This window comes from Choloepus didactylus, chromosome 17 (genome assembly GCF_015220235.1).
Source record: "Choloepus didactylus isolate mChoDid1 chromosome 17, mChoDid1.pri, whole genome shotgun sequence".
Classification (NCBI taxonomy): Eukaryota; Metazoa; Chordata; class Mammalia; order Pilosa; family Megalonychidae; genus Choloepus; species Choloepus didactylus.
Genome location: NC_051323.1, coordinates 43,701,940 through 43,725,974, shown reverse-complemented (window position 1 = coordinate 43,725,974; position 24,035 = coordinate 43,701,940). Strand labels below are relative to the sequence as shown.

The following is a 24,035-nucleotide window of genomic DNA, read 5'->3' as shown; positions in this document are numbered from 1 at the left end:
TAAGCATTTCTTGGAAAAGTATTAACAGTCAATATGAATGTTAACATGAGCAGATTTCATTTTAAGGGAATGAAACTTAAATTTTTGTGTATATAAAAGTAAGAGGTCAAAGAGTTGAAGATAAGATAAAAACACCAAACTTGTAGGGACTTTGGAAAACTTTAGTATTTAAGTACAATCCTTGGTTACTAGTGCATCAGGTTCATTTTGTGAATGCTTTGGTGGGTTGGAATTATTTCTGTAACATCTTTTTATTTGAATCGGTTTTACTTGAACAATCTAAACCACAGGAAACGTTTAGAATGTGTAAAAGAATTGTATAGAGAATTTAAGTTATAGTGGCACCATTTAATAGAATTTTAAAATTACACCATAACGATGGTGCTCAACCAGTGAAGTTAATAGATAGAAATATTGGTGAGGTACTCTAGGCTTCAGTGCAGAAAAGATAATACAATTGAGAAATGAGTATATGTGCTGACCACTGGGAGCAATGCTTAGTTGAGAAAGAAAAGTAAGTGAGGTAATGAAATATTTTCATAAAACAAGAACCATTGGGAACATGCTAGAAGATAACTAAATTATTAGTTTTGGGATTCACCTATCAAAATGAAACTTCCCATACAAGACTTAATCTTGTCACAGCAGTTTATTGCTTAGCTCCTCTTTATATGTGTGTGTGTTTTAATGTCTTTTTTGTTGCTTTTTGAGTGTTGCCATTTTAGAACTGAGTTTTGCATAAATAATAAATATAAAAAAGTCCTCAAAAATAGTTTTGAGGGCTCAGTGTTTTACTGATTTCTTAGGGAAGGAAAAGGGGTCTAAGATTTGATCCTTATTTGTTGATTGAAGAGATAAGATTAACACACATGGAAAAAAAAGAATTTACAGTGTGAGAGGATATGATTGGGTATTAAATTGTATGATGCAGGCAGGTGCTGTAAGAGGTAAGAGAAGGGGGAGACCTTCGAGTAGATAGAGGAGACTTTTTGGTTAAAGTAAGGCTATTGCTTTCTCAAGTCTAACTTCATGCTACTCCCATTAGATTAATCTTCCTGAAGATTATATCACTTTTATAACAAAAATCACTTATATCAACCATGAATACCAGATTTCTTCTCAAGACTTTTCAAACTTGGGCCCCCAGCGTTCTTCTTCCAACTCATCTTCACTATAGGAACTATTCATTTTTTTTTTTTTTCAACTTGGTATTACAATTTTACTTCTTTTTACCTTTACTGATGTAACTTTTTCTGTTGTAAATGCACCTGCACCCATCCTTGTAACTATGATGATAGACTTGAGGCCTGACTGAAGTCTTGATTGCCCTGAGAAGCCTTGGAATTATAGAGCTGCCTTCATCCCTAAACTGAACATTCTTTACCTTCTCTAACAGCATATAATTATTTGGGGCTGTAGCATTCAATACTGCCTTGTTTTCATTTAATAAATATTTTTTGAGCATCTCCTGTGTGTCAGGTACTGTTATAGCATTGAACAGGACATATTTCCATATTCCTTCTTGGTTATCTTTTTACGTTTTATCATCCAAACGAGATTATAAAGTCTCTGACTACCCTGGGGAGATTATTTTTTGAATAAAGGAAAGGCAGGACTTCTGGTATGAGATGGAGAGATGGATGGAAATATCTTTGTTGACAAGTGAGGGTAACAATATGATAGAATAATTGTAGATGGCCTTGGAAACATGGATTCTGAATTTAAGTATATATGGTTTCGTACAAAAGAAAAATGACACTTGAACTGGGGAATGATATGCTGTCCTTACTTGAGGAAGGTTCATTTGACTGCACTGTGCAGGACTGATTATTAGCTTTGGGAATGGAAAGGAGTGGTAAGGAGAGAGATCTATTGGAGGAAAAATTAATAACTGGGAGAAGGAAGCTTGGGAGGGTAACATCAAAAAAGATGAGTTTAGTTAGCTGAGTGAAGGTGCATAGGGAGATATCAAGGTGAATCCGACCTGAAGTGACTGAAGATAGCAGTCGGTGATATAATCCATTCATGTAGAGGTGACAGTGTTAGGAATTTTTGTCTTAGAGGTATTAGTTGAGGTGTTGAAGACCAAGGATAATTCTTGGGGAAACTAAAATTCAAGGGGCATTTGCTTTGATAACATGTGACTTCATAATTAATACCTTAGACTTGTGTAATACCTATGGTATTGCTTTATTAATAACTTATTTGTTTCTACTATGTAAAGGTGCTTTCTCTGTCTTAGCATCAAATACAAAGGGAGCAAAAGGATGTTTATTATCATTTGCTTCATATATTGATTTTTGATTCAAATATTCATTATTTCTCTTAATTTAATTTTTTTATTTAAATAAACTTTTAATTTTAGAATAGTTTTACATTGACAGAAAAGTTGCATGATAGTGCAGAGTCTTCCCTATTGTTAACTTCTTACATTACTATGGTACATTTATCATCACTGAGGAAACAAAATTACTACATTACTGTTAACTAAATTTTATTCACATTTCACTTGCTTTTCCTTAATGTCGTTTTTCTGATCCAGAGTCCTAGTTTCTCATACTTTCCTTGTTTTTGATGACCATGAGACTTTTGAGGGGAATTTTGTAGGAATTTTGTAGAATGTCCTCAACTGGGATTTGTCTGGCATTTTTCTCACGATTACACCGAAGTTAAGGGTTTTAGGGAGGAAGACGACAGAGGTCAAGTGCCATTCTCATCACATCATATCAAAGATATATGCTACCAACATGATTTATCACTGATGATGTTAACCTTGATCACCTGACTGAGTTCATGTTTGCCAGGTTTCTCCATTATAGTTATTCCCCTTTCTCCCCAGTCCTTGCCTTCTCCTCCCTGCCCCCTTCCACAGTCTGTTCTTTGGAAGCAAGTCATTAAGCACTGCCATGCTCAAGGCTTTAACCTGATTTTTATTCATGTGTTCTTTATTTCTCTTGACCCAATTTTCTTTTCTATAAATCAAAATCTACCTGCCATATTTAGGTGCTAAAAATAAAGTGGTAAGCAAGAGAGCCATTATTCCTACACTTCTGGAGCCTGCCTGATTTAAATGTAAAATAGGATTATCCCTTCACCAACATAGAGCTTAATTTCATTGATATTTATAAACGTAAAATTACCATAAGGCCTAAAAGACTAAATAAAGCTATTTACTTAAGTTGCCATGTAGAAAATATGTTTTTATCATAAAGGTTAAATATATATACCATAAAAATAACTGGTTTTTGCTACCAATACAGGTAAGGGGAAATTACTTGATTCTCCCTAACTAAATGTATTACTGTTAAATTACCAGGATAGTTTAGTGTTATTTGTCTTCTTATCTTACAAAATTTGCAGGTGATATAAGAAAGTTCTTGGTAAAGATGGGAGTGAGGCTTTATGATAGTCTTTGCATTGGTATTTGGTGCTTCTGCCAAGGCAGGAGCTTTCTTTTTTTCCCAGAGAAGTGGTTTGGAAAGCATGTTGGGGAAAACACATTAGGAAAAGCACAGGGACCTTGGACTCTATTCTTTATGAAAGGCCATAGTTATTTATTTATGGAAAAGAAAAAAAATGAGTTTAGGGAAATAAAGAATATATTGCTCGAAGTTTTGAAAGTGGTGGTAAACCCTTTTTTGGAGGGAGGTCACTTTATACTTAGAAGAATTATTGCATTCTAACATTGAGAATGTTATTGGGAATGTTATTAATAAACCAATACCAATTTTATTGGTGAATAAAATTAAATCAACCAGAGATTTATTGAATGAGGATTCCAGTTTTTTCTAGTTAAATGAGAAACAATACACTCTTACTTTGAACTGTTAATGAAAAATTTTCTAAAATATATTAACACACTTTGCTGTATATCTCACTGAACAGAAATTAATATTTAAATTAGAATTTTGCAACAAGACTGGGTTATATAGTTTTTTTAGTTTTATATATAACTTTGGAGGTAAAGAATTGAGGAAATTGATAGATTTATACCCTTCTGGTTTGTTTCTTTATCCTAGAAGAGGAAATACAAAATAAAAGGGAAAAGATTTCTTGTAAATTAAGATTTTACTGTCCTTTTTGGCTGCACTATCTTGTCCAAACCCTCCCTCCTTAAAAGTTCAGCTCAAATGCTACCTCCTATGCTGATTAAAAAATGGTTATTAGTAATCATAGCAATCACTGCCACCCTTCATTAAGTGCCTACTATGTACTGGCAGTGTATTATAATAGACATGTGAGTGTATACTTTAATACCCAATAACAGCCCTGCAAGGAGTGTTCTATTCTCATAGATAAAGAACCAGATTCTGGGAAATTAAGTAAATGCTGTGTTGGGTACTAGAACCCAAGTCTGTCAGACTTTAAAAATCCATGTTCTTTGTACTATGACCTGGAGTTTTCTTAAAAAAATTGGAACGTTAAAAAAATTTGCCAGGATGAGATGCTTGCATCTTGCTTTGTCCCCAGGAAAGAGAAGGGGAGACTACAAAGTAGGGAGAGGAAACTAATATTTGTAGAACACCTGCTGTGTGGCAGGAATTCTGTTACAATTATCCCTTCCACATTGTGGCTTTCCCCTTCGGTGTTTCCATATATTGCAGGTTGGCATAAAAAATTAAATGGGAACTTTAGGGGAGTTTTGTGGAGGCTGCAGAGGATACTGAAGGCCAGCAGATGACACACAAAGGTTAGAAATGTAGAGCTATCTTTAAAAGTTTAGTAACTCATAAATGCATAAAATGTATGTACTGTTATGTATAATACTACCTGTATAATATGTATTTTACTGTTTAATAACATAAATGAACAGCTACACAATTTTTTTTCCTTAAAATTAAATTTGTAGTTAAAGAACTGAGGTTCCTACACACTGGTTTGGGGATGCCAACTGTGTTTATGGCGATCTCTCACATGACATCTCCCAGTGATCTTGCAGTAATCTCTGCATCTAGAGTTTCTCATATCTTGTGTTGTAAACACTATAAACTCTATTGAAATCATGGGTCCCAAGCATAGTGTTCCTAGTGGTTCGGAGAGTGCTCCCAAGAAACAGAGGAAAATGATGAACTGAAGAAAAAAGTCGAATTATTAGATATGCTTCATTCCAGCAAAACAGCCCTGCGGCTAGCCACCATTACTGCATTAATGAGTCGATGGTAAGGCTTAGCAAGAAAGAGAGAAGCCTTTTCTCTTTTATGAAACTATACCAACAATTGCAAAGCATTTGGGTAACCTACAAAATCCACATCTCTCTCCTGTAGAAAGTGTAACATTCTTCTGGGTGCAGGATTGTTAATAAAAAGGCATTCTGGTAGACCCTGGCATAATATGAAAAAAGTCTAAGTCCTTATATGATTCTTTAAAAGAAAATGAAGGTGAATGGTCTACCCCTATGGATTTTCAGGTCAGCAAAGGCTGGTTTGAAAATTTTAGAAAAAGGTTTAGCTTACACAATATAAACGTAATGGGAGAGGTGCCATCTGCCAATCAAGAGGCAGCTAGGGAGTTTCCTGAAACCCTGAAAAAAAAATTTTATGTGGATCTTCCAGATGGCAGAGGCACTGGGCCCCTAACCACTGCAATGTGGAAGGGATAACTGTACTTTGTTTTTATTAATTTTTATTATTTTATTTTATTTTATTTATTTATTTTTAATACTTTTTGATTCATGGTCCTCTTTTTTTTTTTAATCTTCATTTTATTGAGATATATTCACATACCACGCAGTCATACAAAACAAATTGTACATTCGATTGTTCACAGTACCATTACATGGTTGTACATTCATCACCTAAATCAATCCCTGACACCTTCATTAGCACACACACAAAAATAACAAGAATAATAATTAAAGTGAAAAAGAGCAATTAAAGTAAAAAAGAACAGTGGGTACCTTTGTCTGTTTGTTTGTTTGTTTCCTTCCCCTATTTTTCTACTCATCCATCCATAAACTAGACAAAAGGGAGTGTGGTCCTTATGGTTTTCCCAATCCCATTGTCACCCCTCATGAGCTACATTTTTATACAGTTGTCTTCAAGATTCATGGGTTCTTGGTTGTAGTTTGATAGTTTCAGGTATCTACCACCAGCTACCCCAATTCTTTAGAACCTAAAAAGGGTTGTCTAAATTGTGCGTTAAGAGTGCCCACCAGAGTGACCTCTCGGCTCCTTTTGGAGTCTCTCTGCCACTGAAGCTTATTTCATTTCCTTTCACATCCCCCTTTTGGTCAAGAAGATGTTCTCCATCCCACGATGCCGGGTCTACATTCCTCCCCGGGAGTCATATTCCACGTTGCCAGGGAGATTCACTCCCCTGGGTGTCTGATCCCACGTAGCGGGGAGGGCAGTGATTTCACCTTTCAAGTTGGCTTAGGCAGAGAGAGAGGGCCACATCTGAGCAACAAAGAGGCATTCGGGAGGAGGCTCTTAGGCACAATTATAGGGAGGCCTAGCCTCTCCTTAGCAGCAACAGTCTTCCCAAGGGTAAATCCTGTGGTGGAGGGCTCAACCCATCAAACCACCAGTCCCCTATGTCTGTGGTCATGTTAGCAACCATCGAGGTGGGGTAGGCCAATACCCCTGCATTCTCCACAGGCTCCTCAAGGGGGCTCTATATATATATTTTTTATCCCTTTTTATTTTTAATCAACTTGTACTTTGTTTTTTGTTTTTTGTTTTTTTTAATTTTTTAAAAAATTTTATTGTGGTAACATATATAACATAAACTTTCCCATTTTAATCACTTTTTTTTTTATTTTTTATTTTTAATCTTCATTTTATTGAGATATATTCACATACCACGCAGTCATACAAAACAAATCGTACTTTCGATTGTTTATAGTACCATTACATAGTGGTACATTCATCACCCAAATCAATCCCTGACACCTTCATTAGCACACACACAAAAATAACAAGAATAATAATTAGAGTGAAAAAGAGCAATTGAAGCAAAAAAGAACACTGGGTACCTTTGTCTGTTTGTTTGTTTGTTTCCTTCCCCTATTTTTCTACTCATCCATCCATAAACTAGACAAAGTGGAGTGTGGTCCTTATGGCTTTCCCAATCCCATTGTCACCCCTCATAAGCTACATTTTTATACAACTGTCTTCGAGATTCATGGGTTCTGGGTTGTAGTTTGATAGTTTCAGGTATCCACCACCAGCTACCCCAATTCTTTAGAACCTAAAAAGGGTTGTCTAAAGTGTGCATAAGAGTGCCCACCAGAGTGACCTCTCGGCTCCTTTTGGAATCTCTCTGCCACTGAAGCTTATTTCATTTCCTTTCACATCCCCCTTTTGGTCAAGAAGATGTTCTCCGTCCCACGATGCCAGGTCTACATTCCTCCCCGGGAGTCATATTCCATGTTGCCAGGGAGATTCACTCCCCTGGGTGTCTGATCCCAAGTAGGGGGGAGGGCAGTGATTTCACCTTTCAAGTTGGCTTAGCTAGAGAGACAGGGCCACATCTGAGCAACAAAGAGGCATTCGGGAGGAGGCTCTTAGGCACAACCATAGGGAGGCCTAGCCTCTCCTTTGCAGCAACTGTCTTCCCAAGGGTAAAACCTGTGGTAGAGGGCTCAACCCATCAAACCACCAGTCCCCTATGTCTGTGGTCATGTTAGCAACCATCGAGGTGGGGTAGGCCAATACCCCTGCATTCTCCACAGGCTCCTCAAGGGGGCTCTATATATTTTTTTTTATCCCTTTTTATTTTTAATCAACTTGTACTTTGTTTTTAAAGTGAGTTAAGTATGCAGTGTTATATCCTGGGACTCTAGGAGGTCAAGTAGTCATTTGTCAAAGATTGCATAAGTAAGTTGGTGGCTTAAAGTTCTGTCTGACTTTAAACCCTTGTTCTTTCACTTTTCTATTATAGCATCCTGCTATATTAATTCATTTAAATATTTGCTTACTAAATGTTATGGTCTGCTAGACATTTGGTACACAAAAAATGAATGTATTGAGTTCTCCCTACAAGGGTTAATATTTCTAGTGCAATATTTTTCATATGGGTGATAAAAGTCAGTGTAATAAATTGTGACCACATTTCTTTAAAAAAAATTTTCAGGGCATTCATTATACATGTTAAGTGTAAAAGTTTCATGAAACTTTTGTTTTAGTTATCTCCATGAAAAATGTATTTCTTATTGTGGGTTAGCATCAAAAGTTTGAAAACCACTGGTTTAGTGGCAGAGATTGCCAGTTAAGTAATTATGAATAATCATAAATAGCAAGGAAGTTCCATAATAGCAATTGGTATAGGATTCTAAGGAAATATAAATTGTAAATATCCCAAACATAGCATGTCCTGGATTAATTTAAGGAAATTTCCCCAGAGTGGTTACTTTGAGCAGTGTTAAAGCATGTGGTAGAGAGCTTTAAGTATGAGTAAAAACATGGAAGAGTGAATGAACATAGTTTATTCAGGAAGTTTGGGGTGGTGTGAAACTATGGTAAACAGGGGCCTGATTTTCTAGGAAACTTGTAGGCTACCATACCAAAGATTTTAAATTTTAATACTAGGCCCATGGTTCTTGTGAAGTCTCATGGTGTTCTTTTGCTAAAGAACAAATATATGGAATCCAGCATACAATTTGTGAGCAATATTAGGCATAGAAAACTTAACTATACAACATGTATGCAGTATAAAATGATGGCTATGAGCACAACTGTTGATAAAAACAATTATAACCAAAACCAGTTAGGCTGTTTTGAGGTAACTATCAAATTGTCCTTTTCTACTTTTTCTTGTGTTTTATCATCTGTTGGCTATTGCTAGCAAACTAATGGTAGTAGGTAGTAAAGTTTTAAGAAAACTTTATAAGAGAAAAAGTTGTTTATTAACTTTTCTTCTGAAGTTGGGCAGACCACCGTTATTCAATTCCACTGGCACCTAGGGGCCAGCTGTTGGAACATATGCATCAGAACCATTGCTATAAGCTAGAGTTTGCAGACTTCACCTACAGCCATTTTTTGTTTGGCTTGTACTATATTTTCAGATTTTGAATTATTTGCAACATTTAATTATTGGTACATTTCACACAAAAATCTGGGGTTTTGTCATTTTGAAAAATTGAATAGTATGGCAACATTGATTTCATGTTCCTGCATGGTAACAATTGGCCAATGCTTAATAGTGGCTGTCTCCCCTCTTTAGGCATCTCTATTTTCTTATCCCAGGTCAGTGTCACTCATTTGTTGCCTGCTGGCATCTGAATTGTCTGCTTTGTGCACTACTTCATGAAGTGCTTTAAAAGAGGAGATTTTGGCCTTTGAAAGATCATTCTGTCAGTATTGGGGAGGATATATTGGAGTAATATGAGAAGAGCCTGATTAGAACATTAATGCAGTAGAGCAGTTGAGAGGTCCTTTACTTCCTCTAAACCCATGATACTTTGTACCTTTCTCAAAGCACTTATATATAGCTTTCCATTACAGTTATATGTGTTTCTTATTCCTTCAACTAAATTGTAAATATCCCAAACATAGCATGTCCTGGATTAATGAATGTTGAATTTAATTACATTTATTTTTAAGATAATCATATTTGTTTATCAAGAAGATGAGTTTTCTTGGCAGTTTTAGAAGATGTCTTAACTGAAAAAATCTTTTGCGCATTTTAAATATTAGTTGCAGTTTATTCTAAGAATGAGTAAATGACAAATACTTTTTAAACGTGAGAAACAGAACAGGTTAGCACTAAGTAATTAGATAGTAGACTTTTAATTCTTTGTCCTGTTTGCCAAATATCGGGAAGAAACATTGTACAAACATTGGTCTCTTTGTTTAAAGTAGTCTTATTAAGTTGTTTTGTAGATTATTCAAAAATCTCTTTGTTACTCTGTTTTCTCATGATATCTAGAAGTAGCTTTAAAGTAATGTCAGTTGTAGTTTTTCATTTTCCAAAATTCTTTCCTATCCTTTTTATTGGAAAATAAAACATAGGTGCAGAAAACCACAGAAAACAAATATGTAGTTTAGTGAATTATTATAGGGCCCAAACCCTTGTAATTACTTTCCAGGTTAAGGAACATGGTTTTGCCAGCTATCTTAGAAGCCCTTCCATGTTTCCCTTCCCAGTTATAACCCATCATCCCTAAAAAAAGTAGCCACTATCTTGACTTTTATGAAAATCACTTAATTATGTTTCTTTCTGGTTTTGTTACCCAAATATGAATCCTTAAGTCTTCCACCCTCCCTTGCACTTGTGAGATCTTTTAAGTCTACATGTTCTCCCTCCATTTCTTTCTTCTCATTATAATTTATCTGTCAAAAAATCCTGTGTCCTTTGATGTGTATAGTTTCCCAAAGTCTGGATTTTGCTCCTTGAGTACTCATGGAGCAGTGCAGTGAACTCCTCTGTCATTTGTATTTCCTGCAAATTGGCAGTTGAGTCCAAAGGCATGATCAGACTTAGGGTTTAATTCCATTGCAAGACTGTAGTTGGTAGTGTGATTTTTTTTTTTTTCCTCACCAGGAGGTCTGTAATGTCTCGTTTTTGCTCTCTCTCCCTTTTTTTTTTTTTTTTTTTTTTTTTTTTTTTTTTTTTTTTGATGTTTGCAGCTGTTGATGCTCAATGCCTAGATCCATTAATCCAGTACAGGTTGCAAATGGTAATTTTTCAGTTCCATAACTTTGTTTTCATTTATCTACTGGAAAAATTTTATGAGCAGATGCTTTCTGTCTTCTACTATTTGGTTACTCAGTGGTATGGATCATATAGTAAAGGCTGGATATTGCTTGGTGTGCCAGTTTGAATGTATTATGTCCCCCAGAAAAAGCTATATTCTTTGATGCAGTCTTGTGGGGCAGATGATTTGGTGCTGATTAGATTTGCATGGAAATGCTCCCCACCCAGCTATAGGTGATAACTCTGATGAGATATTTCCATGGAGGCATGGCCCCACCCATTCAGGGTGGGCCTTGATCAGTGGAGCCATATAAATGAGCTGACATAACAGAGGGAACTCAGTGCAGCTGTGAGTGACGTTTGACGAGGAGCTACAGCCAAGAGGGACACTTTGAAGAAAGCACAGGAGCTGCAGATGAGAGACAGTTTGAAGACGGCCGTTGAAAGCACACTCTTGCTCCGGAGAAGCTAAGAGAGGACAAATACCCCAAGTGCAACTAAGACTGACATTTTTGAGGAACTGCAGCCTAGAGAGGAACGTCGTGGGAGAAAGCTATTTTGAAACCAGAGCTTTGGATCAGACGCCAGCCACATGCCTTCCCAGCTAATAGAGGTTTTCCGGACACCATTGGCCATCCTCCAGTGAAGGTACCCGATTGCTGATGTGTTACCTTGGACACTTTATGGCCTTAAGACTATAACTGTGCGACCAAATAAACCCCCTTTATAAAAGCCTATCCATCTCTGGTGTTTTGCATTCTGGCAGCATTAGCAAACTAGAACACTTGGTTCTTTCCTTTTTTTTAAGTGTTTTCAACATAGTGAATTGGTTCCTTGAGATCCTCAGAAAGAGTGTTTTTTAAAATCATTATTAATTTAGGGATTTTAATGCATTGAAATTTTTATCTTTAAGCTGAGATTGTCTTAGCTGTCTAGTATAGAACCCTTTTCCAGTTCTCTTCAGAGACCCATTGACATTACCCTGATATCTTTGATAGCTTCCTTGCTCTCTGGTGTGTCAGGATGTTTTAGGCCCATAGTACAGTCTCTGCCTCAGACTTGCAATCAACCATTTTCCCAAAAAGACCTAGTTTTTTAATGGGAAAAATATTTCAAGACCACATTGTCTGAATGCTAGGGATGATCTTCATTACTACTGGACAGAGCTAGGAAGTATATATATTTATATTTGAAAGATAAAATACCTCATCAATTCATATTGGTAGTTCTAATTCAAATTCATAGCTTCAAGGCTTTGACTTAACCTTTTCTTCATTATATCTGAATTTTCATTCTTTCACACTAGTGACTCTAATTCGCAGGGACCCAGAGGATGATACAATTAGAATTTCATCATTACTAATTAGCTTTATCACACTTTACATGTTCAGCAATCTCAGAATAACAATACTAATGCTAGCACCACCAATTTTGTTTACTGAAAAGTTAACTTTTTTCCATATATTCTATCCTCATTTTTCTCTCATTTATAAAAGCACTATTACTGCATTGCCAGATGAGATGGCCATTGCATACTATAATCTTTCTCTTTTAACCCTCATTTAGTCTGAGCTCCACAAGTAATCATATGTTTAATGCTCACCGCCAGTCTTTATATTGCTGCCTCTAATCATTATGGTTTCTAAAGTTCTAATACATGCAACAATATGTTTGAACCTTGAAGACATTGTGTTGAGTGAAATAAGCCAGACACAAAAGGACAAATATTGTATGATCTCGCTGATATGAAATAATTAGTGTAAGCAATTTCATCGAGTTAGAAACTAGAATATAGATTACCAGGGGCTGGGGTAGGGGTAGGGAAAAAATTAATGCTTAAATTGTACAGGTGCTATTTGATAATGGAAAAGTTTTGGTAATGGGTGATGGTGATGGTGGCAAAACGTGAATGTAATTCACAGTACTGAATTATATATTTGAATAGTTAAAAAGGGGACTTTTAGATTGTGTATATGTATGTATATATGTATACCAAAACACCGTAAATCTGTTCAACACAAACAAGGAACCTTAATATAAACCATGTACTATAGTTAATGGTACCATTATAATACATTATTCTTTCTTCACTTGTAACAAATGTACCATGCTAATGTAAAGTGTTGATAATGGAGGGGAGGTTATATGGGAACTCTATTTTCTGCATTTTTCTGTAAACCTAGAACTTCTCTAATAAGAACAAAATTTTTTAAAGAATCTATTAAAGGTCCTTTGGGAACATGTGAAAGGGTTGTAGGATCATCTTTCTTTTGCAAATACATGTGAATGTTAGTCCTTTGGCTTCTAATGCTCTAGCTCATTCCAATATTTAAAAGCTAACTAGCATTTTTATGTATTCCTAGGGCCATTCTTATATTAAGGAGAAGGAATTGGATTTAATAGCTTAATATGGATTGGTTAGAGTTTGGGAAGTTGTTTGATGATTTGTTAATTTCCTTTATTTAAAGGTAATAATTCAGACATAGGAATTAAGTAATCAGGAAGCTTAATAGGAAATTCTCTTGATGTTTCGAAGAACAAAAGGAGTTAAATAATTTGTTCAAGGTGAACATATTCATTTAACAAATATTAAATGACTAATATGTGTTAGAAATCAGATGTAAGTAAGTAAATAATTACAGTGCAAGACATGTACTCCTGGACAGTGTACTGTGGGAATGCAAGAGGGAGCAGGAACTAACTTTTCCCAAGGAGTGGGGGTTGGGTAAGGTAGATTGTATAGTCTTTATGGAGGTTTATGTACTGAGTTAGTGGCTTATCAATACCTTTAATAAACTCATTCTCTCTGTTTGTTTTTATAATCTTTCCCATTAGTAGTGCTTCATACAAATGGACTTACTGTAGACTTTCTATAATTTAAAAGGCTTTAAAATAGGATATTGTTCTGGTGGAATTAAAATAATTAATATTTTTAAAAGTTTTCTTTTGTGATAGTACTATTTTCCAAATATCTCTTAAGCAAAGAACTGATACTTAGGAAGTGAAAAAATCACAAAGCAGAATGGAAAACAGTATCTGGCATAGTATTCTGTATTTGAATGGTAAATTGCTTAGTAAATTTTTTTTTAATGAATATCATATTTCACCCTTCAACTTTTTGTTCACATAGTTTGATTAAAATGTTTCCTTTGTTTGTTTGATTATGAAGCAAAAACTTAATTGTGTGGGGTAACTTGGGTGTAATTCTCCCTTTGCATTTCTAATCTAGTTGGCATCAAGTTAAAGCTGGGTTGTACTTGTTTGAAGTACTCTGTCTAGGGATGTTGAGTTCATTGTTTTCTCTTCTCCTATGGATAACATTCCCTTTGACTTAGACTGGGTTATTTTATAAGGTGTAGAACTTCAGTGTTTACAGATTGATTGCACATATATTGTTTCTTTTGAGCTACTGACACAAATAACTGCAATAAAAAGAAGACATAAATGGTTCTGTACCATCGTTGTTAGGAGAGATTAAAAATCCCTAAAAATAACAAGTTGGGTTGGGAATTAAATGGAGGAGTTGTCATTAAATTAGGCTTTAAATATTAGGGTTTTGACTTGCTTAGTGATAGGAAAGGTAGAGAATCCAGATGTTAGAATAGCAAAAGCAAATGTATAAATAGAGAAATGCACAGGAAGTATTTGAACAAGATTAGTATAGTTTGGACTAATTTCAAGTAGAGGAGCATTAGCTTGAGATTTTTGTTGAATTAGATACATTGATGCCAGTATGTGCTTTTTAAAGTCTTTTTTATTGGTATTAATGGAGCAGTCTAGGCATGGAGGCAGCCAGTATTAGGAGTGAAGAGTGCAAGTTCTGGAGCCACACTGCCTGAGCTTGTATTCCTCTTTTGCCACTTAAAGGCTTGTGATATTGAGCAATCTATTCTCTATGTTATTCTCTTTACTATTTTCTGTATGCTTTTCTCAGTATCCTAGTCTGTGTATGCTATTCTCTGTATACTATTCTCTGTAACTTCTCTGTGTCTGTTTCCACATATAAAATGAAAACTAATAGTAGCAACTACCTGATAGAGTTGTTATGAAGATTAAAAGAGTTTATGCTAGTAAAGCACTTAAAACAATACCTGGTATCAATAAGCATTCAATCAGTGTTAGCTGTATTCTTTCATATTTGTAAGTACTAGCACTCTCTTTCTTTCTCCCTATGTATCTACTCACACACTTACACATGTATGAAATGTTCATGCAAGTAGGAAATGTAGATCTTACAAATATGTATCTATAGGAAAGCCTGTAATACTGGGATTTCATTTTTGATTAGCATTCAGACTTTTGTAGAAGGAGAATCCATCTCATTTTATAGATGTCAAAAGTTATGTAGTAGCAGAGCTAGAACCAAGATTGATCAGACAACAAATATTTGACTGTAAAGCAGTAAGCAAAAGCAGACAACAAAGTCTGCCCTTATGGAGCTTTCACATAAGAGAGACAAATTAAGCCATCTCAGGTGTGATGCATGTTACCAAAAAGTACAGCATACTACGGGAGAATAGACCTTCTATTCTTTCCTTCTAATAGGGCCTCCCTACTCTGGGATGTTAGAGAAGGTTTCCCTTAAGATATTTAAGCTGAGAAATGAATGATAAATAGCAGTTACACAGCACTTAGCTTTTGTAAAAGCCCTAAGGGAGGAGAGAGTATTGTTGATTCTGGAATCTGGAGTGGAGACAATGAGGAAAGAGTGGCAAAAGATGTGGACAGCAAGGTTAGGTAAAGGCTAAATCATGCAGGGTCTTGTACACCATATTACTCCTCCATGTAATTCCCAACCCAATTTGGACTTTAGGTTGACCTAAGGGTCTCCTCAGTGGATTAAGTAGGAAAGGGACATTTGCATTTCTGAAAGATCACTCTTGCTGTAATATAGAGAACAAGTTAAGAGAGGGTCAGGCATAGATGCAGGGATACTAATTTAAGAAGATATTGTCAGGGCCACCATATATGGTTGTGTAGAACACAACCAAAGGGGCACCATTCATATAGACTACAATTGCAGTGGTCCAGATGAGAGATGATGTTGATCTGAACTATAGTTGTGATAATGAAGAGGGAGAGATATAGGCAGATTTCAGAGGTATTTCAGATTTAAATATTCCTAAATCTATCTTGAAACCAGACCTTTCCCCTAAACTCTATCATGAATATCCCAAATGCCCACTCTATCTACTTCGATATCTTTCAAGCACCTCAAACTCAGCATGTCAAAATAAAAAATAAATACAAAACCAGAAAACATTACAAAAATTGATCTACTTAAAAAAAAAACAAAACACTCATTTTCTCTTCCAATATTCTTTATGTTATCAGGTGGTACTAGCATCCACTCAGTTGCTGACCCTAAGTACTAGTAGGGTGACCATTAGGCTGTTTAGCGGTATATAGTTGCAGTTAATTTGACTACCTAGAATTTAGGTTTTATTACATGACTTTATTTAGAAACTTAAATGTTTATTAAGATGTTACCTTCTAAAATGCTTTGGAGATAGTCTATTTAACATTATAAGTATCTTTTATAATTTTTAGCATCATATATTTTATTTAAGTAAGTGAATATACAATGTTAGTATAACCCTATTTAAAGTCAACTTAATTCTGTTAAATTAATCATACTCTTTTTTTTTTTTTTTTTAGAAATACATATTAAATCAGGCAGTGTGGCATTCTAAGTCATTTTACTCTTACTTTCCAAATTTGACATCAGAGGCTATTAGTAAGATAAGATATCATTGTCTCCATTTATTAAATATATTTCTGATCATGAATGTACTTTCAAAAGACGCTTATTTCCAGTAGAGCAATTAAATTGTTTCAGGAGATTCATTGCAAGTAATTAAGCTTATATTCAAGGCATTGAAATCATATTACACATAAATACGTTTTATTGACAAAGAATACACCTCTTTATATTCAAATGCCAACCAAACTTACCCTTGTACTTTAGAACATCAGATCTGTTGACTTTCAGGTTTCTATAACTTTGTTGTTTCAACATAACTTTTCAAGTGCAAATCAAGGCTTTCAAAAACCATAGTGTTGGTTGGCTAACTGGTCACTGTGGTTTGGAGCAAGGTGATATTATTTCTTCTACATGGTGAGGACCTTTCTGTCCATTAGTGGTTATTTTTTGTTTTTTTATTTCTGTCCTCAAGGTTATTTTCTGCCTTTAACTGGTTTTAGTGTGGACACGGCATTGATTGCAATCTCAAACTTTGAGAAGATGGGGTGTCTAAGCTAGATTTATTCTCAGAGCCAATTGTGCTTCTTTTCTATCATTATATTTAATAACATGTAGGGTACAGTGCTATTTTTAAGTTGTTAGATAATAACGGAAGTTTACAAATTCATTTATTACCAACCTTTTTCAGAAACATCTGTTAAAATTAGCCATTTTCATTAGAGAAAACAGTTTTGCTCAATTCTTTTGTGGTACTGCATTTGGAACCAGGATTTCTCTGTGTTAAAGGCAAGGTTAATGTGCTAGGGATTATTTATGTATTATTTGGTCTTCATATATAATTTATCAGGTTTGTTTCATATTTACTGGTTAGAATCAAACATATTTCATTTCTCAACTTATAAAGCTATTGCTTCATTTTAACTTCCTCAGGAAACTGATGAACAACTGAAACATTTTGGAGATAAAGCTGTAACAATGTGAAGGGGAATTCTATCTGCTTTGCACCTACAGCACAAAATTAATTAGATAGAAGTAGAATTTAAACCATGGTTTACAAAGTGTATCTGAGCAAGTTAGAGTAGGAGAAAGGTGGATTCAGTGGAAGTTGCTACAATAGATGTTTTATTTCCCCCAGATTTTAGTGTATTTCTACCTTTAGTATGAGTTGGAGAAAGTTTTTATTTTCCCTACTCAATTTTATTTTTCTATTTATCCTCATTTGAGAAGCAGTTTCCCTCTGAAACAAATCTTTGACTCTTTTGTATTCTTTCCTCGCCCCCTCCCTCTTCTTGACTAGAAAATGCAGCTGCACACATTTTTGTTCAGACACAATGGATCACATGCTGTGTCATCTAAATCTATGACCAAGAGGCAGTTTTATCCGTAAGAGACCATAATGCTTTAGTTGTCCTGGATACATGACATCATGTGGCATTATATTCAAATATGCATCTTTCAGCAGCACATTTGTGATTTGAATCTATTCTCTACTAATCTCAGTAGTGGGTTTTATGGAATGGACCGTATTTACAATGGAGAGTCTTAATCAAAACAGGAATGTATTGTTAAATCAATAGGAACAGTTATCATTTCCTACCTTTTGTATATCTTGTTTTTTACCTAAAGGTTACCAAGGTTCTCAGAAATTTTAAGATGATAGAATATTTTTAAAGCTCTGGTGTTTGTTAGGTTTATCACACAGTGCCTTGCAAAATACTTTGTGCTCAATAAATATTAGACTTTATTTTTGCTACCAACTCTTCTTTATAAATGGAGAAGAAACTTGTTTTCCTCTTTTAAAAATTAGGAATTATTCAGATCTAAAAAAGAATTAGTATCTTTAAACTGCTAAAATATGTTATATCAAGTTTATTATAATAAGCTTATTATTCTGTTGAATAACTCTAGGAAATATAATGCTGTGACTTCCAGTCTTGAGAAACGGTAACTTATAGGATTAATTAATAAATATGATTTATTCCTAAGGGGATTGGAGGTGAGGAAAGGAAAGAAACTGAATGGAAATGTCTTTTCATGGTATAGTAAATCTTAATCACAGGCAAAATTTAAATTACAGTAAAATGAAGAATTGAGATAATTGCCAGGGAGTTTTAATAAATTCACAAAGATTTGGATTTCTGTTCTATGTATTAGCTCTGTCATAGGTATTTTCCTTTGAAAAAATTTTTCCAAATGTCTTTAGACCACCTAAAAAGACAGAAACTAAAAGTTGTAATAAACTCATTCAATTAAGTGTAACCAAAACCCCATTCCTTTGTCACGTGTTTCAGGAATTCAGATATTTAAAGTTAAGTATTTAATGTGCCTGATTTTAAGTGAGGAGCTGGAATAGTAGGGTAAAAGTGGTGAGAAACAATTTTTTTCTGTAGGTCAGATACTGCCATATAGGGTAACCTAGATGAAGGGTAACCTCCCTGGATAATGGGGAAAGAAATATTCAGTGAAGTAGCTTGAAGGTGCAAGGAAAAAATAAGTTGGAATAAGTTTTCTCTGGGGTATCAAGAATTGACTAGTGTTTTATTTTGATCTGAATCTTTTTTTCAGTGCTAATTTTCATTTCCTAGTAAGAATTCTTAGACAATATAATGGATTAAGTGTTAATTCTTAACAACTAAGAAATTATCTAGTAAACAGTAAGTTATAGATTTACAGCTCTAAGAACTATAATATAGATAAGGTAAAAACAGTTAAAATTGAAGATGTTCCATGTAGCATGAAGACATTCATTAATATAATTTTTTAAATATTTTAAAAGTATTAAATACATCATTAATAAAATGAACTGAATTGTAACTATTCCTTATTTGTATGGATCTGTACTACCTACAGAGGTATACAGTAAAAAATTTTTATGTTTATGATAATAGTTGAATTGAGAACTTGATTTTATGGTCATTAAATAATTTTTATATTCATGAATCCATAGTTTTAAGTACTTAAACTGTTAAACTGAAATGCACAATACAGGCAATCTTTTGAAAGTGGAGAATAAATTGTTATTTTGAATATTTTAACTTTTTATAAGAATTCTGTAACAGAAGAGTAGATTCTAAATTAGTTGTATACAAATGATTGTAACTATATATGTAAATACTTATATTTCTGTCCCATTTTGTTCTTTGCTGTTGGGTGTTTTTTTGTTGCTGAGAACAACATTAAGAGTGAAAAACTCAGCATTTTTAATTTCAGAGGTAGTATAGTTATTTTCTATACTATAGTTATTTTTTATATACTTTTTGTGTGAGAGAATGTTGGCATCAGGCAGAGAGCTGTTAATAAAAAAACTTAGACCTCTTTTGGGGTCATTAATAACAAAATGCTAAAAGTTCTGAAAGTTTCTATGCTTTAAATTCTTTTAGATTATTTAAACTACAAGATTTGAAGAAAGGTTTTATCATGTACTGTGTTTTGCCAAATAGCAACATAACACAGCAATGTGCATGGAAACAAATAGAATAAGGAAGTGAAAGTCACATCATAAAGAAAATGATGAAACCGTTATTGCAGCACTCTTCTGAGAAGTCCTAGTTTAAGTTGGCTGCCTGGCCAGTGGGTGTCATTGATCGTGCGGGAGACCTATCCTTAATATAATATATTTTTTAAGTTTCAAACCTTCAAAACATAATACTGCTACTGATTTTCTACCCTAATTTTTATATTTAAGGGATATTACATTTATAAATTCACTACTTTAGGAAGAAAGCTAATAATTTTTAAAATTAATAACAACAGTAATGATGTTACTATCCCACAGTTAGTGTTCTTTATGTAGTTACTCTGTACGTCTGTTTTAAGTACTTTATTTTTATTTCTTTTGTACTAAAAATCTTGTGAAAGTAGGTACTACTATCATTCTAAATTGTTAGGTCTTACAGATAATGAGTGGCAGAGCTGGGATTTGAACCCAGGCAATATTCCACCACAGTTCGTGTTCTTTACCCTCTGCTTCACTGCCTCCAAATGTAATTAATAATATCAAGAATAATGATTTAGATTTTACTTTTGTGATTTTTTTTATAATATTATACTGCTTATCCTTTACAATTTTACCTTCAGATATTCTGCTCAGTACCTTAGTATAATATATGTCAATTCCTTTCTCAAGGAAGAAGCCTTTCGTATTTATAGTTGTACATCATTTTTCATAGATTCTTAATAGCTATAATAACAGAGCCACGAGCGTACTAGGAACAAAAAGTTTTTTCATACATTATTTTTCATAGACTCTTTTTTTATCTTCATTTTACTGAGATATATTCACATACCACACAGTCATACAAAACAAATCGTACATTCGATTGTTCACAGTACCATTACATAGTTGTACATTTAGCACCTAAATCAATCCCTGACACCTTCATTAGCACACACACAAAAATAACAAGAATAATAATTAAAGTGAAAAAGAGCAATTGAAGTAAAAAAGAACACTGGGTACCTTTGTCTGTCTGTTTGTTTGTTTCCTTCCCCTATTTTTCTACTCATCCATCCATAAACTAGACAAAGTGGAGTGTGGCCCTTATGGCTTTCCCAGTCCCATTGTCACCCCCCCATAAGCTCCATTTTTATACAGTTGTCTTCGAGATTCATGGGTTCTGGGTTGTAGTTTGATAGTTTCAGGTAGCCACCACCAGCTACCCCAATTCTTTATTTTTTTTTAATTTTTTTTTATCATCATTTTACTGAGATATATTCACATACCACGCAGTCATACAAAACAAATCGTACTTTCGATTGTTTACAGTACCATTACATAGTTGTACATTCATCACCTAAATCAATCCCTGACACCTTCATTAGCACACACACAAAAATAACAAGAATAATAATTAGAGTGAAAAAGAGCAATTGAAGTAAAAAAGAACACTGGGTACCTTTGTCTGTTTGTTTCCTTCCCCTATTTTTCTACTCATCCATCCATAAACTAGACAAAGTGGAGTGTGGTCCTTATGGCTTTCCCACTCCCATTGTCACCCCTCATAAGCTACATTTTTATACAACTGTCTTCGAGATTCATGGGTTCTGGGTTGTAGTTTGATAGTTTCAGGTATCCACCACCAGCTACCCCAATTCTTTAGAACCTAAAAAGGGTTGTCTAAAGTGTGCGTAAGAGTGCCCTCCAGAGTGACCTCTCGGCTCGTTTTGGAATCTCTCTGCCACTGAAGCTTATTTCATTTCCTTTCACATCCCCCTTTTGGTCAAGACGATGTTCTCCGTCCCACGATGCCAGGTCTACATTCCTCCCCGGGAGTAATATTCTACGTTGCCAGGGAGATTCACTCCCCTGGGTGTCTGATCCCACGTAGGGGGGAGGGCAGTGATTTCACCTTTCAAGTTGGCTTAGCCAGAGAGAGAGGGCCACATCTGAGCAACAAAGAGGCATTCAGGAGGAGACTCTTAGGCACAAATATAGGGAGGCCTAGCCTCTCCTTTGCAGCAACAGTCTTCCCAAGGGTAAAACCTATGGTAGAGAGCTCAACCCATCAAACCACCAGGCCCCTATGTCTGTGGGCATGTTAGCAACCATCAAGGTGGGGTAGGCCAATACCCCAGCATTCTCCACAGGCTCCTCAAGGGGGCTCTACATATTTTTTTCCTTTTTTTTTTTTTTTAAATCAACTGTATGAAAAAAAAAATTAAAAAAAAAAAAACATACAATAAAAGAACATTTCAAAGAGACCATAACAAGGGAGTATCCTGTTTTACCCCAAGAAAGTTACCTAATATAGCAACATTTCTGTGAACTTGTTTCTACTATATCCATCAGAAATTAACAGACCATAGTCATTCCTGGGCATCCCCAGAATGTTAAATAGCTTATCTGTTCTTCTTGGATTATTATTCCCCCTTCCTTAATTGCTCTCTATTGCTAGTTCCCCTACATTCTACATTATAAACCATTTGTTTTACATTTTTCAAAGTTCACATTAGTGGTAGCATATAATATTTCTCTTTTTGTGCCTGGCTTATTTCACTCAGCATTATGTCTTCAAGGTTCATCCATGTTGTCATATGTTTCACGAGATTGTTCCTTCTTAGTGCCGTGTAGTATTCCATCGTATGTATTCACATTTTCTTTATCCACTCATCTGTTGAAGGACATTTGGGTTGTTTCCATCTCTTGGAAATTGTGAATAATGCTGCTATGAACATTGGCGTTCAGATATCTGTTCGTGTCGCTGCTTTCCAATCTTCCGGGTATATACCGAGAAGTGCAATCACTGGATCGAATGGTAACTCTGTATCTAGTTTTCTAAGGAACTGCCAGACTGACTTCCAGAGTGGCTGAACCATTATACAGTCCCACCAACAATGAATAAGAGTTCCAATTTCTCCACATCCCCTCCAGCATTTGTAGTTTCCTGTTTGTTTAATGGCAGCCATTCTAATCGGTGTTAGATTGTATCTCATTGTGGTCTTAATTGGCATCTCTCTAATAGCTAGTGAAGCTGAACATTTTTTCATGTGTTTCTTGGCCATTTGTGTTTCCTCTTCAGAGAACTGTCTTTTCATATCTTTTGCCCATTTTATCATTGGGCTGTCTGTACTATTGTCATTGAGTTGTAGGATTTCTTTATATATGCAAGATATTATGTCTTTTGTCAGATACATGGTTTCCAAAAATTTTTTCCCATTGAGTTGGCTGCCTCTTTACCTTTTTGAGAAATTCCTTTGAGGTGCAGAATCTTCTAAGCTTGAGGAGTTCCCATTTATCTATTTTTTCTTTTGTTGCTTGTGCTTTGGGTGTCAATCTAGGAAGTGGCCGCCTAATACAAGGTCTTGAAGATGTTTTCCTACATTATCTTCTAGGAGTTTTATGGTACTTTCTTTTATATTGAGATCTTTGGTCCATTTTGAGTTAATTTTTGTGTAGGGGGTGAGGTAGGGGTCCTCTTTCATTCTTTTGGATATGGATATGGAACTCTCCCAGCCCCATTTGTTGAAAAGACCATTATGACTCAGTTCAGTGACTTTGGAGGCCTTATCAAAGATCAGTCGGCCATAGATCTGAGGGTCTATCTCTGAATTCTCAATTCGATTCCATTGATCTATATGTCTATCTTTGTGCCAGTACCATGCTGTTTTGGCAACTGTGGCTTTATAATAAGCTTCAAAGTCAGGGAGTGTAAGTCCTCCCACTTCGTTTTTCTTTTTTAGAGTGTCTTTAGCAATTCGAGGCATCTTCCCTTTCCAAATCAATTTGATAACTAGCTTTTCCAAGTCTGCAAAGTAGGTTGTTGGAATTTTGATTGGGATTGCATTGAATCTGTAGATGAGTTTGGGTAGAATTGACATCTTAATGACATTTAGTCTTCCTATCCATGAACATGGAATATTTTTCCATCTTTTAAGGTCCCCTTCTATTTCTTTTAGTAGAGTTATGTAATTTTCTTTGTATAGGTCTTTTACATCTTTGGTTAAGTTTATTCCTAGGTACTTGATTAGGTACTTGATTTTTTTAGTTGCTATTGAAAATGGTATCTTTTTCTTGAGTGTCTCTTCAGTTTGTTCATTTCTAGCGTATAGAAACATTACTGACTTATGTGCATTAATCTTGTATCCTGCTACTTTGCTAAATTTGTTTATTAGCTCTAGTAGCTGTATTGTCGATTTCTCAGGGTTTTCCAGATATAAGATCATATCATCTGCAAACAATGACAGTTTTACTTCTTCT

The 24,035-nt window shown here is 34.9% G+C and overlaps 1 protein-coding gene across 3 annotated transcripts in view; it reads left to right on the top strand.

Annotated features, from left to right (window-relative positions):
- FOXN2 (forkhead box N2) overlaps positions 1 to 24,035 on the top strand; it is a 97,683-nt gene that overhangs the window by 2,003 nt on the left and 71,645 nt on the right. The gene's annotated exons all lie outside the window — the stretch shown is intronic.